This window comes from Jaculus jaculus, chromosome 1 (genome assembly GCF_020740685.1).
Source record: "Jaculus jaculus isolate mJacJac1 chromosome 1, mJacJac1.mat.Y.cur, whole genome shotgun sequence".
Classification (NCBI taxonomy): domain Eukaryota; kingdom Metazoa; phylum Chordata; class Mammalia; order Rodentia; family Dipodidae; genus Jaculus; species Jaculus jaculus.
The window spans coordinates 262,638,162-262,649,821 of NC_059102.1; positions in this window are offsets into that span (position 1 = coordinate 262,638,162).

Consider the following 11,660-nt stretch of genomic DNA (forward strand, 5'->3'; position numbering starts at 1 on the left):
TTGCATGCCCTCCTCACATCATGAGTCAAACCTCCAGGTGGACATATGGAAAGCATAAGAGCAGGCAGGGACTCTACTGTTATGCTGACATTGTACACGACTGTACACAACAGTGCCTCCAGTGCTACCTACGCAGGTGTTCGTTGGGTCGGCATGGAATGATATCTTGACTTGCCAGAAAATGATAGCATATGTCTTTGGGTCAAATGGAAGTCACGTTCGTAGTTCTTTCTAAGATATCCCCGTTGCAGGACAAATATTTAGGGCCATGTGTCACCATTGAGACCTCTTGCATAGTTTTCATTTCATCTCTGAAATTCAGAGGTCACAGCAGTTGAGTATCATAAACACAGGGGGCTGGAAGTCATGGCAGTCACCTATAGTGTCAGCAGAGATAAGAGGATAAACATAGAAAAAAAAAAAAAAGAGGATGAACATGACATTGCAGCCAGCCTGAGGCTACGTGCTGAATCGCAGGACACCTGCTGGTAGACTTCAAGCCCACCTGGAGGTAGAAAGGACAAAGGGAAGAAGCCGCGGGCTGCGTGGCAAGCGGCAAGTGGCGTCAAAGGTTAGGTCTTTTGACTCTGAAACCCCAGGACGCCGGTTCGAGCCTTGGGCCATAAGCAGGCCTGAGACACAAGGGGGCGCTCGTGTGTGCTAGGGCACCTGGTGTGCCCATATCCTGCCGTGTGTCCTTTTAACTCTTCTCGATCTCTCCCTTTCTCTCTCCTAGTTAAATAAGTAAAATACTTGGCCACCCCCCTTGTGTGGGGTTGGGGGGGGGCCGATGAAAACGTGCTCCACACCGGTTTCTGGAGAGGCAGCGCCTCCTTGGCCAGCACCTGTTCTGTGTACTTCGCAATTTGATTCTGATAGAAGGTAAGCAGATCAATTCCTATTCAAGACAAGTCAAGAAGGAATTCAAGGACCTATGGGAGTGGCATTCAACACACAAGCAAGAGTCCTAGCGCCTCTGTCATTGGGTGGAAAGAAAAACAGCGCTCCTGACAAGTCCCGGAGTTGCCAGGCTCTCTCTCAAGAAAACCTGCACCCAGGCACCCCTGCACGTTTCAGAAGAAGTGACCCCTCATCATCACCAGTGACAAGGGTAAGTGAGCAGTCCACGGAAGTGGACTGAGACGTTCTCGACGGTTTTCTCATGTCTGTATTTGTTAGATGTCAGGCAGGCTCTCGTGCTCCATCAGCTGGCTTGGTGCTCGGGGAGGCCCTCCGCCTCCAGCCAACTTAACGGAGACTTTCTGGAGCTGTCTCCTTGCCAGAGAAACACAGCCTCCGCGCGCTGCTCCCTCGCATTTCAGACAGCCCCATGACAGTAGGCTCACCAATTGTAAGTGAGGGGCTGAACACCGCAGAAATTGCTCAATTTGAACAAGGAGCGACTGCGGCTGGCCCATGGCCCTGCGTCGGCCATCTTTGTGAATGATGTCAATCTGACCGTTTCTCTGAAGAGAGCCGATTCTCTAACCTAGGGTGATAGCATTCGCTCTCACCCTAGGTTAGAGAATCGGGAGCTTTTTGGACAAAGAGAAGGCCTCGAGGATGCAGGGACTGCTCTGCGTGCTAGGGAAAGGGGGCCCCTGACAGCCCACGGGACTCAAGTGGTCCCATCCGCATGGGACACGCAGAGCTTCCAGGTGAAGAGAGAAGCTACCAGTGAGTCCTGAGGCCCTGTCTAGCGGGAGCACCGACGTGTGTTGAGGCAGCAGGCACACAGGAGTCTCTCGAAAATGTGAGTCACGTCAAACCCATCCTCAGGAATCCATATGCTTTTCACCTTAGAGGCCCAGGGAAAAATTGCTGAAGCCAGGCCCGAAAGAATTAGGAGCCGTCGCTGTCCATTCGTGTATTCTGAGGTGTTTGGGTACCCCCACGCACAGGCTCTGAGAACCATCCTGCCCCGACAATGCATGCAGGTGGAATGAAGGACCAGAAGGCTAAGGATTGGATCATCACGGACGTGCCCCTCCTTCTTTGAGTCACGCCCACAGATATCAGAGGGAAATACGCTGAGTACATGACACACGGTCCTCTGTGAGCACAGTTAGGATTTGTTGTGGCCTTGCATGCTCCTCACATCATGAGCAACTCCCAGGTGATATGGAAAGAAAAGAGCAGGCAGGACTCTACTGTATGCTGACATTGTACACGACAGTACACAACAGTGCCTCCAGTGCTCCAAGCAGGTTCTTGGGTCTGGCACTGGAATGATATCTTGACTTGCCAGAAAATGATAGCAATGTCTTTGGGTCAAATGGAAGTCACGTTCGTAGTTCTTTCTAAGATATCCCCGTTGCAGGACAAATATTTAGGGCCATGTGCCACCATTGAGACCTCTTGCATAGTTTTCATTTCATCTCTGAAATTCAGAGGTCACAGCAGTTGAGTATCATAAACACAGGGGGCTGGAAGTCATGGCAGTCACCTATAGTGTCAGCAGAGATAAGAGGATAAACATAGAAAAAAAAAAAAAAAGAGGATGAACATGACATTGCAGCCAGCCTGAGGCTACGTGCTGAATCGCAGGACACCTGCTGGTAGAATTCAAGCCCACCTGGAGGTAGAAAGGACAAAGGGAAGAAGCCGCGGGCTGCGTGGCAAGCGGCAAGTGGCGCAAAGGTTAGGTCTTTTGACTCTGAAACCCCAGGACGCCGGTTCGAGCCTTGGGCCATAAGCAGGCCTGAGACACAAGGGGGCGCTCGTGTGTGCTAGGGCACCTGGTGTGCCCATATCCTGCCGTGTGTCCTTTTAACTCTTCTCGATCTCTCCCTTTCTCTCTCCTAGTTAAATAAGTAAAATACTTGGCCACCCCCCTTGTGTGGGGGTGGGGGGGGGCGATGAAAACGTGCTCCACACCGGTTTCTGGAGAGGCAGCGCCTCCTTGGCCAGCACCTGTTCTGTGTACTTCGCAATTTGATTCTGATAGAAGGTAAGCAGATCAATTCCTATTCAAGACAAGTCAAGAAGGAATTCAAGGACCTATGGGAGTGGCATTCAACACACAAGCAAGAGTCCTAGCCGCCTCTGTCATTGGGTGGAAAGAAAACAGCGCTCCTGACAAGTCCCGGAGTTGCCAGGCTCTCTCTCAAGAAACCTGCACCAGCACCCCTGCACGTTTCAGAAGAAGTGACCCCTCATCATCACCAGTGACAAGGGTAAGTGAGCAGTCCACGGAAGTGGACTGAGACGTTCTCGACGGTTTTCTCATGTCTGTATTTGTTAGATGTCAGGCAGGCTCTCGTGCTCCATCAGCTGGCTTGGTGCTCGGGGAGGCCCTCCGCCTCCAGCCAATTAAACGGAGACTTTCTGGAGCTGTCTCCTTGCCAGAGAAACACAGCCTCCGCGCCCTGCTCCCTCGCATTTCAGACAGCCCCATGACAGTAGGCTCACCAATTGTAAGTGAGGGGCTGAACCCGCAGAAATTGCTCAATTTGAACAAGAGCGACTGCGGCTGGCCCATGGCCCTGCGTCGGCCATCTTTGTGAATGATGTCAATCTGACCGTTTCTCTGAAGAGAGCCGATTCTCTAACCTAGGGTGATAGCATTCGCTCTCACCCTAGGTTAGAGAATCGGGAGCTTTTTGGACAAAGAGAAGGCCTCGAAGATGCAGGGACTGCTCTGCGTGCTAGGGAAAGGGGGCCCCTGACAGCCCACGGGACTCAAGTGGTCCCATCCGCATGGGACACGCAGAGCTTCCAGGTGAAGAGAGAAGCTACCAGTGAGTCCCTGAGGCCCTGTCTAGCGGGAGCACCGACGTGTGTTTGAGGCAGCAGGCACACAGGAGTCTCTCGAAAATGTGAGTCACGTCAAACCCATCCTCAGGAATCCATATGCTTTTCACCTTAGAGGCCCAGGGCAAAATTGCTGAAGCCAGGCCCGAAAGAATTAGGAGCGTCGCGGTCCATTCGTGTATTCTGAGGGTTTGGGTACCCCCACGCACAGGCTCTGAGAACCATCCTGCCCCGACAATGCATGCAGGTGGAATGAAGGACCAGAAGGCTAAGGATTGGATCATCACGGACGTGCCCCTCCTTCTTTGAGTCACGCCCACAGATATCAAGGGGAAATACGCTGAGTACATGACACACGGTCCTCTGTGAGCACAGTTAGGATTTGTTGTGGCCTTGCATGCTCCTCACATCATGAGCAACTCCCAGGTGATATGGAAAGAAAAGAGCAGGCAGGACTCTACTGTATGCTGACATTGTACACGACAGTACACAACAGTGCCTCCAGTGCTCCAAGCAGGTTCTTGGGTCTGGCACTGGAATGATATCTTGACTTGCCAGAAAATGATAGCAATGTCTTTGGGTCAAATGGAAGTCACGTTCGTAGTTTCTTTCTAAGATATCCCCGTTGCAGGACAAATATTTAGGGCCATGTGTCACCATTGAGACCTCTTGCATAGTTTTCATTTCATCTCTGAAATTCAGAGGTCACAGCAGTTGAGTATCATAAACACAGGGGGCTGGAAGTCATGGCAGTCACCTATAGTGTCAGCAGAGATAAGAGGATAAACATAGAAAAAAAAAAAAAAAAAGAGGATGAACATGACATTGCAGCCAGCCTGAGGCTACGTGCTGAATCGCAGGACACCTGCTGGTAGAATTCAAGCCCACCTGGAGGTAGAAAGGACAAAGGGAAGAAGCCGCGAGCTGCGTGGCAAGCGGCAAGTGGCGCAAAGTTTAGGTCTTTTGACTCTGAAACCCCAGGACGCCGGTTCGAGCCTTGGGCCATAAGCAGGCCTGAGACACAAGGGGGCGCTCGTGTGTGCTAGGGCACCTGGTGTGCCCATATCCTGCCGTGTGTCCTTTTAACTCTTCTCGATCTCTCCCTTTCTCTCTCCTAGTTAAATAAGTAAAATACTTGGCCACCCCCCTTGTGTGGGGGTGGGGGGGGGGCGATGAAAACGTGCTCCACACCGGTTTCTGGAGAGGCAGCGCCTCCTTGGCCAGCACCTGTTCTGTGTACTTCGCAATTTGATTCTGATAGAAGGTAAGCAGATCAATTCCTATTCAAGACAAGTCAAGAAGGAATTCAAGGACCTATGGGAGTGGCATTCAACACACAAGCAAGAGTCCTAGCGCCTCTGTCATTGGGTGGAAAGAAAACAGCGCTCCTGACAAGTCCCGGAGTTGCCAGGCTCTCTCTCAAGAAACCTGCACCAGCACCCCTGCACGTTTCAGAAGAAGTGACCCCCTCATCATCACCAGTGACAAGGGTAAGTGAGCAGTCCACGGAAGTGGACTGAGACGTTCTCGACGGTTTTCTCATGTCTGTATTTGTTAGATGTCAGGCAGGCTCTCGTGCTCCATCAGCTGGCTTGGTGCTCGGGGAGGCCCTCCGCCTCCAGCCAATTAACGGAGACTTTCTGGAGCTGTCTCCTTGCCAGAGAAACACAGCCTCCGCGCCCTGCTCCCTCGCATTTCAGACAGCCCCATGACAGTAGGTATCACCAATTGTAAGTGAGGGGCTGAACCCGCAGAAATTGCTCAATTTGACAAGAGCGACTGCGGCTGGCCCATGGCCCTGCGTCGGCCATCTTTGTGAATGATGTCAATCTGACCGTTTCTCTGAAGAGAGCCGATTCTCTAACCTAGGGTGATAGCATTCGCTCTCACCCTAGGTTAGAGAATCGGGAGCTTTTTGGACAAAGAGAAGGCCTCGAAGGATGCAGGGACTGCTCTGCGTGCTAGGGAAAGGGGGCCCCTGACAGCCCACGGGACTCAAGTGGTCCCATCCGCATGGGACACGCAGAGCTTCCAGGTGAAGAGAGAAGCTACCAGTGAGTCCTGAGGCCCTGTCTAGCGGGAGCACCGACGTGTGTTGAGGCAGCAGGCACACAGGAGTCTCTCGAAAATGTGAGTCACGTCAAACCCATCCTCAGGAATCCATATGCTTTTCACCTTAGAGGCCCAGGGCAAAATTGCTGAAGCCAGGCCCGAAAGAATTAGGAGCGTCGCGGTCCATTCGTGTATTCTGAGGGTTTGGGTACCCCCACGCACAGGCTCTGAGAACCATCCTGCCCCGACAATGCATGCAGGTGGAATGAAGGACCAGAAGGCTAAGGATTGGATCATCACGGACGTGCCCCTCCTTCTTTGAGTCACGCCCACAGATATCAAGGGAAATACGCTGAGTACATGACACACGGTCCTCTGTGAGCACAGTTAGGATTTGTTGTGGCCTGCCTGCTCCCACATCATGAGCAACTCCCAGGTGATATGGAAAGAAAAGAGCAGGCAGGACTCTACTGTATGCTGACATTGTACACGACAGTACACAACAGTGCCTCCAGTGCTCCAAGCAGGTTCTTGGGTCTGGCACTGGAATGATATCTTGACTTGCCAGAAAATGATAGCAATGTCTTTTGGTCAAATGGAAGTCACGTTCGTAGTTCTTTCTAAGATATCCCCGTTGCAGGACAAATATTTAGGGCCATGTGTCACCATTGAGACCTCTTGCATAGTTTTTCTTTCATCTCTGAAATTCAGAGGTCACAGCAGTTGAGTATCATAAACACAGGGGGCTGGAAGTCATGGCAGTCACCTATAGTTCTCAGCAGAGATAAGAGGATAAACATAGAAAAAAAAAAAAAAAAGAGGGATGAACATGACATTGCAGCCAGCCTGAGGCTACGTGCTGAATCGCAGGACACCTGCTGGTAGAATTCAAGCCCACCTGGAGGTAGAAAGGACAAAGGGAAGAAGCCGCGGGCTGCGTGGCAAGCGGCAAGTGGCGCAAAGGTTAGGTCTTTTGACTCTGAAACCCCAGGACGCCGGTTCGAGCCTTGGGCCATAAGCAGGCCTGAGACACAAGGGGGCGCTCGTGTGTGCTAGGGCACCTGGTGTGCCATATCCTGCCGTGTGTCCTTTTAACTCTTCTCGATCTCTCCCTTTCTCTCTCCTAGTTAAATAAGTAAAATACTTGGCCACCCCCCTTGTGTGGGGGTGGGGGGGGGGCGATGAAAACGTGCTCCACACCGGTTTCTGGAGAGGCAGCGCCTCCTTGGCCAGGCACCTGTTCTGTGTACTTCGCAATTTGATTCTGATAGAAGGTAAGCAGATCAATTCCTATTCAAGACAAGTCAAGAAGGAATTCAAGGACCTATGGGAGTGGCATTCAACACACAAGCAAGAGTCCTAGCGCCTCTGTCATTGGGTGGAAAGAAAACAGCGCTCCTGACAAGTCCCATGAGTTGCCCAGGCTCTCTCTCAAGAAACCTGCACCAGCACCCCCTGCACGTTTCAGAAGAAGTGACCCCTCATCATCACCAGTGACAAGGGTAAGTGAGCAGTCCACGGAAGTGGACTGACACGTTCTCGACGGTTTTCTCATGTCTGTATTTGTTAGATGTCAGGCAGGCTCTCGTGGCTTCCATCAGCTGGCTTGGTGCTCGGGGAGGCCCTCCGCCTCCAGGCCAATTAACGGAGACTTTCTGGAGCTGTCTCCTTGCCAGAGAAAACACAGCCTCCGCGCCCTGCTCCCTCGCATTTCAGACAGCCCCCATGACAGTAGGCTCACCATTGTAAGTGAGGGGCTGAACCCCGCAGAAAATTGCTCAATTTGAACAAGAGCGACTGCGGCTGGCCCATGGCCCTGCGTCGGCCATCTTTGTGAATGATGTCAATCTGACCGTTTTCTCTGAAGAGAGCCGATTCTCTAACCTAGGGTGATAGCATTCGCTCTCACCCTAGGTTAGAAGAATCGGGAGCTTTTTGGACAAAGAGAAGGCCTCGAGGATGCAGGGACTGTCTGCGTGCTTAGGGAAAGGGGGCCCCCTGACAGCCACGGGACTCAAGTGGTCCCATCCGCATGGGACCACGCAGAGCTTCCAGGTGAAAGAGAGAAGCTACCAGTGAGTCCCTGAGGCCCTGTCTAGCGGGAGCACCCGACCGTGTGTTTGAGGCACGCAGGCACACAGGTAGTCTCTCGAAAATGGTGAGTCACGTCCAAACCCATCCTCAGGAATCCATATGCTTTTCACCTTAGAGGACCAGGGCAAAAATTGCTGAAGCCAGGTGCCCGAAAGAATTATGGAGCGTCGCGGTCCATTCGTGTATTCTGAGGGTTTGGGTACCCCCACGCCACAGGCTCTGAGAACCATCCTGCCCCCGACAATGCATGCAGGTGGAAATGAAGGACCAGAAGGCTAAGGATTGGATCATCATGGACGTGCCCCTCCTTCTTTGAGTCACGCCACAGATATCAGGGGAAATACGCTGAGTACATGACACACGGTCTCCTCTGAGAGCACAGTTAGGATTGTTGTGGCCTTGCATGCTCCTCAACATCATGAGCCAACTCCCAGGTGATATGGAAAGAAAAGAGCAGGCAGGACTCTACTGTATGCTGACATTGTACACGGACAGTACACAACAGTGCCTCCAGTGCTCCAAGCAGGTTCTTGGGTCTGGCACTGGAATGATATCTTGACTTGCCAGAAAATGATAGCAATGTCTTTGGGTCAAATGGAAGTCACGTTCGTAGTTCTTTCTAAGATATCCCCGTTGCAGGGACAAATATTTAGGGCCATGTGTCACCATTGAGACCTCTTGCATAGTTTTCATTTCATCTCTGAAATTCAGAGGTCACAGCAGTTGAGTATCATAAACACAGGGGGCTGGAAGTCATGGCAGTCACCTATAGTGTCAGCAGAGATAAGAGGATAAACATAGAAAAAAAAAAAAAAAGAGGATGAACATGACATTGCAGCCAGCCTGAGGCTACGTGCTGAATCGCAGGACACCTGCTGGTAGAATTCAAGCCCACCTGGAGGTAGAAAGGACAAAGGGAAGAAGCCGCGGGCTGCGTGGCAAGCGGCAAGTGGCGCAAAGGTTAGGTCTTTTGACTCTGAAACCCCAGGACGCCGGTTCGAGCCTTGGGCCATAAGCAGGCCTGAGACACAAGGGGGGCGCTCGTGTGTGCTAGGGCACCTGGTGTGCCCATATCCTGCCGTGTGTCCTTTTAACTCTTCTCGATTCTCTCCCTTTCTCTCTCCTAGTTAAATAAGTAAAATACTTGGCCACCCCCCCTTGTGTGGGGTGGGGGGGGGGGCGATGAAAACGTTGCTCCACACCGGTTTCTGGAGAGGCAGCGCCTCCTTGGCCAGCACCTGTTCTGTGTACTTTCGCAATTTGATTCTGATAGAAGGTAAGCAGATCAATTCCTATTCAAGACAAGTCAAGAAGGAATTCAAGGACCTATGGGAGTGGCATTCAACACACAAGCAAGAGTCCTAGCGCCTCTGTCATTGGGTGGAAAGAAAACAGCGCTCCTGACAAGTCCCCGGACTTGCCAGGCTCTCTCTCAAGAAACCTGCACCAGCACCCCTGCACGTTTCAGAAGAAGTGACCCCTCATCATCACCAGTGACAAGGGTAAGTGAGCAGTCCACGGAAGTGGACTGACACGTTCTCGACGGTTTTCTCATGTCTGTATTTGTTAGATGTCAGGCAGGCCACGTGCTCCATCAGCTGGCTTGTGCTCGGGGAGGCCCTCCGCCTCCAGCCAATTAACGGAGACTTTCTGGAGCTGTCCTCGTTGCCAGGAAACACAGCCTCCGCGCCCTGCTCCCTCGCATTTCAGACAGCCCCATGACAGTAGGCTCACCAATTGTAAGTGAGGGGCTGAAACCCGCAGAAATTGCTCCAATTTGAACAAGAGCGACTGCGGCTGGCCCATGGCCCTGCGTCGGCCATCTTTGTGAATGATGTCAATCTGACCGTTTTCTCTGAAGAGAGCCGATCTCTAAACCTAGGGTGATAGCATTCGCTCTCACCCTAGGTTAGAGAATCGGGAGCTTTTTGGACAAAGAGAAGGCCTCGAGGATGCAGGGACTGTCTGCGTGCTAGGGAAAGGGGGCCCCTGACAGCCACGGGACTCAAGTGGTCCCATCCGCATGGGACACGCAGAGCTTCCAGGTGAAGAGAGAAGCTACCAGTGAGTCCCTGAGGCCCTGTCTAGCGGGAGCACCGACGTGTGTTTGAGGCAGCAGGCACCCAGGAGTCTCTCGAAAATGTGAGTCACGTCAAACCCATCCTCAGGAATCCATATGCTTTTTCACCTTAGAGGACCAGGGCAAAATTGCTGAAGCCAGGCCCGAAAGAATTAGGAGCGTCGCGGTCCATTCGTGTATTCTGAGGGTTTGGGTACCCCCACGCACAGGCTCTGAGAACCATCCTGCCCCGACAATTCATGCAGGTGGAATGAAGGACCAGAAGGCTAAGGATTGGATCATCACGGACGTGCCCCTCCTTCTTTGAGTCACGCCCACAGATATCAAGGGAAATACGCTGAGTACATGACACACGGTCCTCTGTGAGCACAGTTAGGATTTGTTGTGGCCTGTGCATGCTCCTCACATCATGAGCAACTCCCAGGTGATATGGAAAGAAAGAGCAGGCAGGACTCTACTGTATGCTGACATTGTACACGACAGTACACAACAGTGCCTCCAGTGCTCCAAGCAGGTTCTTGGGTCTGGCACTGGAATGATATCTTGACTTGCCAGAAAATGATAGCAATGTCTTTGGGTCAAATGGAAGTCACGTTCGTAGTTCTTTCTAAGATATCCCCGTTGCAGGACAAATATTTAGGGCCTTGTGTCACCATTGAGACCTCTTGCATAGTTTTCATTTCATCTCTGAAATTCAGAGGTCACAGCAGTTGAGTATCATAAACACAGGGGGCTGGAAGTCATGGCAGTCACCTATAGTGTCAGCAGAGATAAGAGGATAAACATAGAAAAAAAAAAAAAAAGAGGTATGAACATGACATTGCAGCCAGCCTGAGGCTACGTGCTGAATCGCAGGACACCTGCTGTAGAATTCAAGCCCACCTGGAGGTAGAAAGGACAAAGGGGAAGAAGCCGCGGGCTGCGTGGCAAGCGGCAAGTGGCGCAAAGGTTAGGTCTTTTGACTCTGAAACCCCAGGACGCCGGTTCGAGCCTTGGGCCATAAGCAGGCCTGAGACACAAGGGGGCGCTCGTGTGTGCTAGGGCACCTGGTGTGCCCATATCCTGCCGTGTTTTAACTCTTCTCGATCTCTCCCTTTCTCTCTCCTAGTTAAATAAGTAAAATACTTGGCCACCCCCCTTGTGTGGGGGGTGGGGGGGGGCGATGAAAACGCTGCTCCACACCGGTTTCTGGAGAGGCAGCGCCTCCTTGGCCAGCACCTGTTCTGTGTACTTCGCAATTTGATTCTGATAGAAGGTAAGCAGATCAATCCTATTCAAGACAAGTCAAGAAGGAATTCAAGGACCTATGGGAGTGGCATTCAACACACAAGCAAGAGTCCTAGCGCCTCTGTCATTGGGTGGAAAGAAAACAGCGCTCCTGGCAACTCCGGGACTTGCCAGGCTCTCTCTCAAGAAACCTGCACCAGCACCACCTGCATGTTTCAGAAGAAGTGACCCCTCATCATCACCAGTGACAAGGGTAAGTGAGCAGTCCCACGGAAGTGGACTGACACGTTCTCGACGGTTTTCTCATGTCTGTTATTTGTTAGATGTCAGGCAGGCTCTCGTGCTCCATCAGCTGGCTTGGTGCTCGGGGAGGCCCTCCGCCTCCAGCCAATTAACGGAGACTTTCTGGAGCCTGTCTCCTTGCCAGAGAAACAACAGCCTCCGCGCCCTGCTC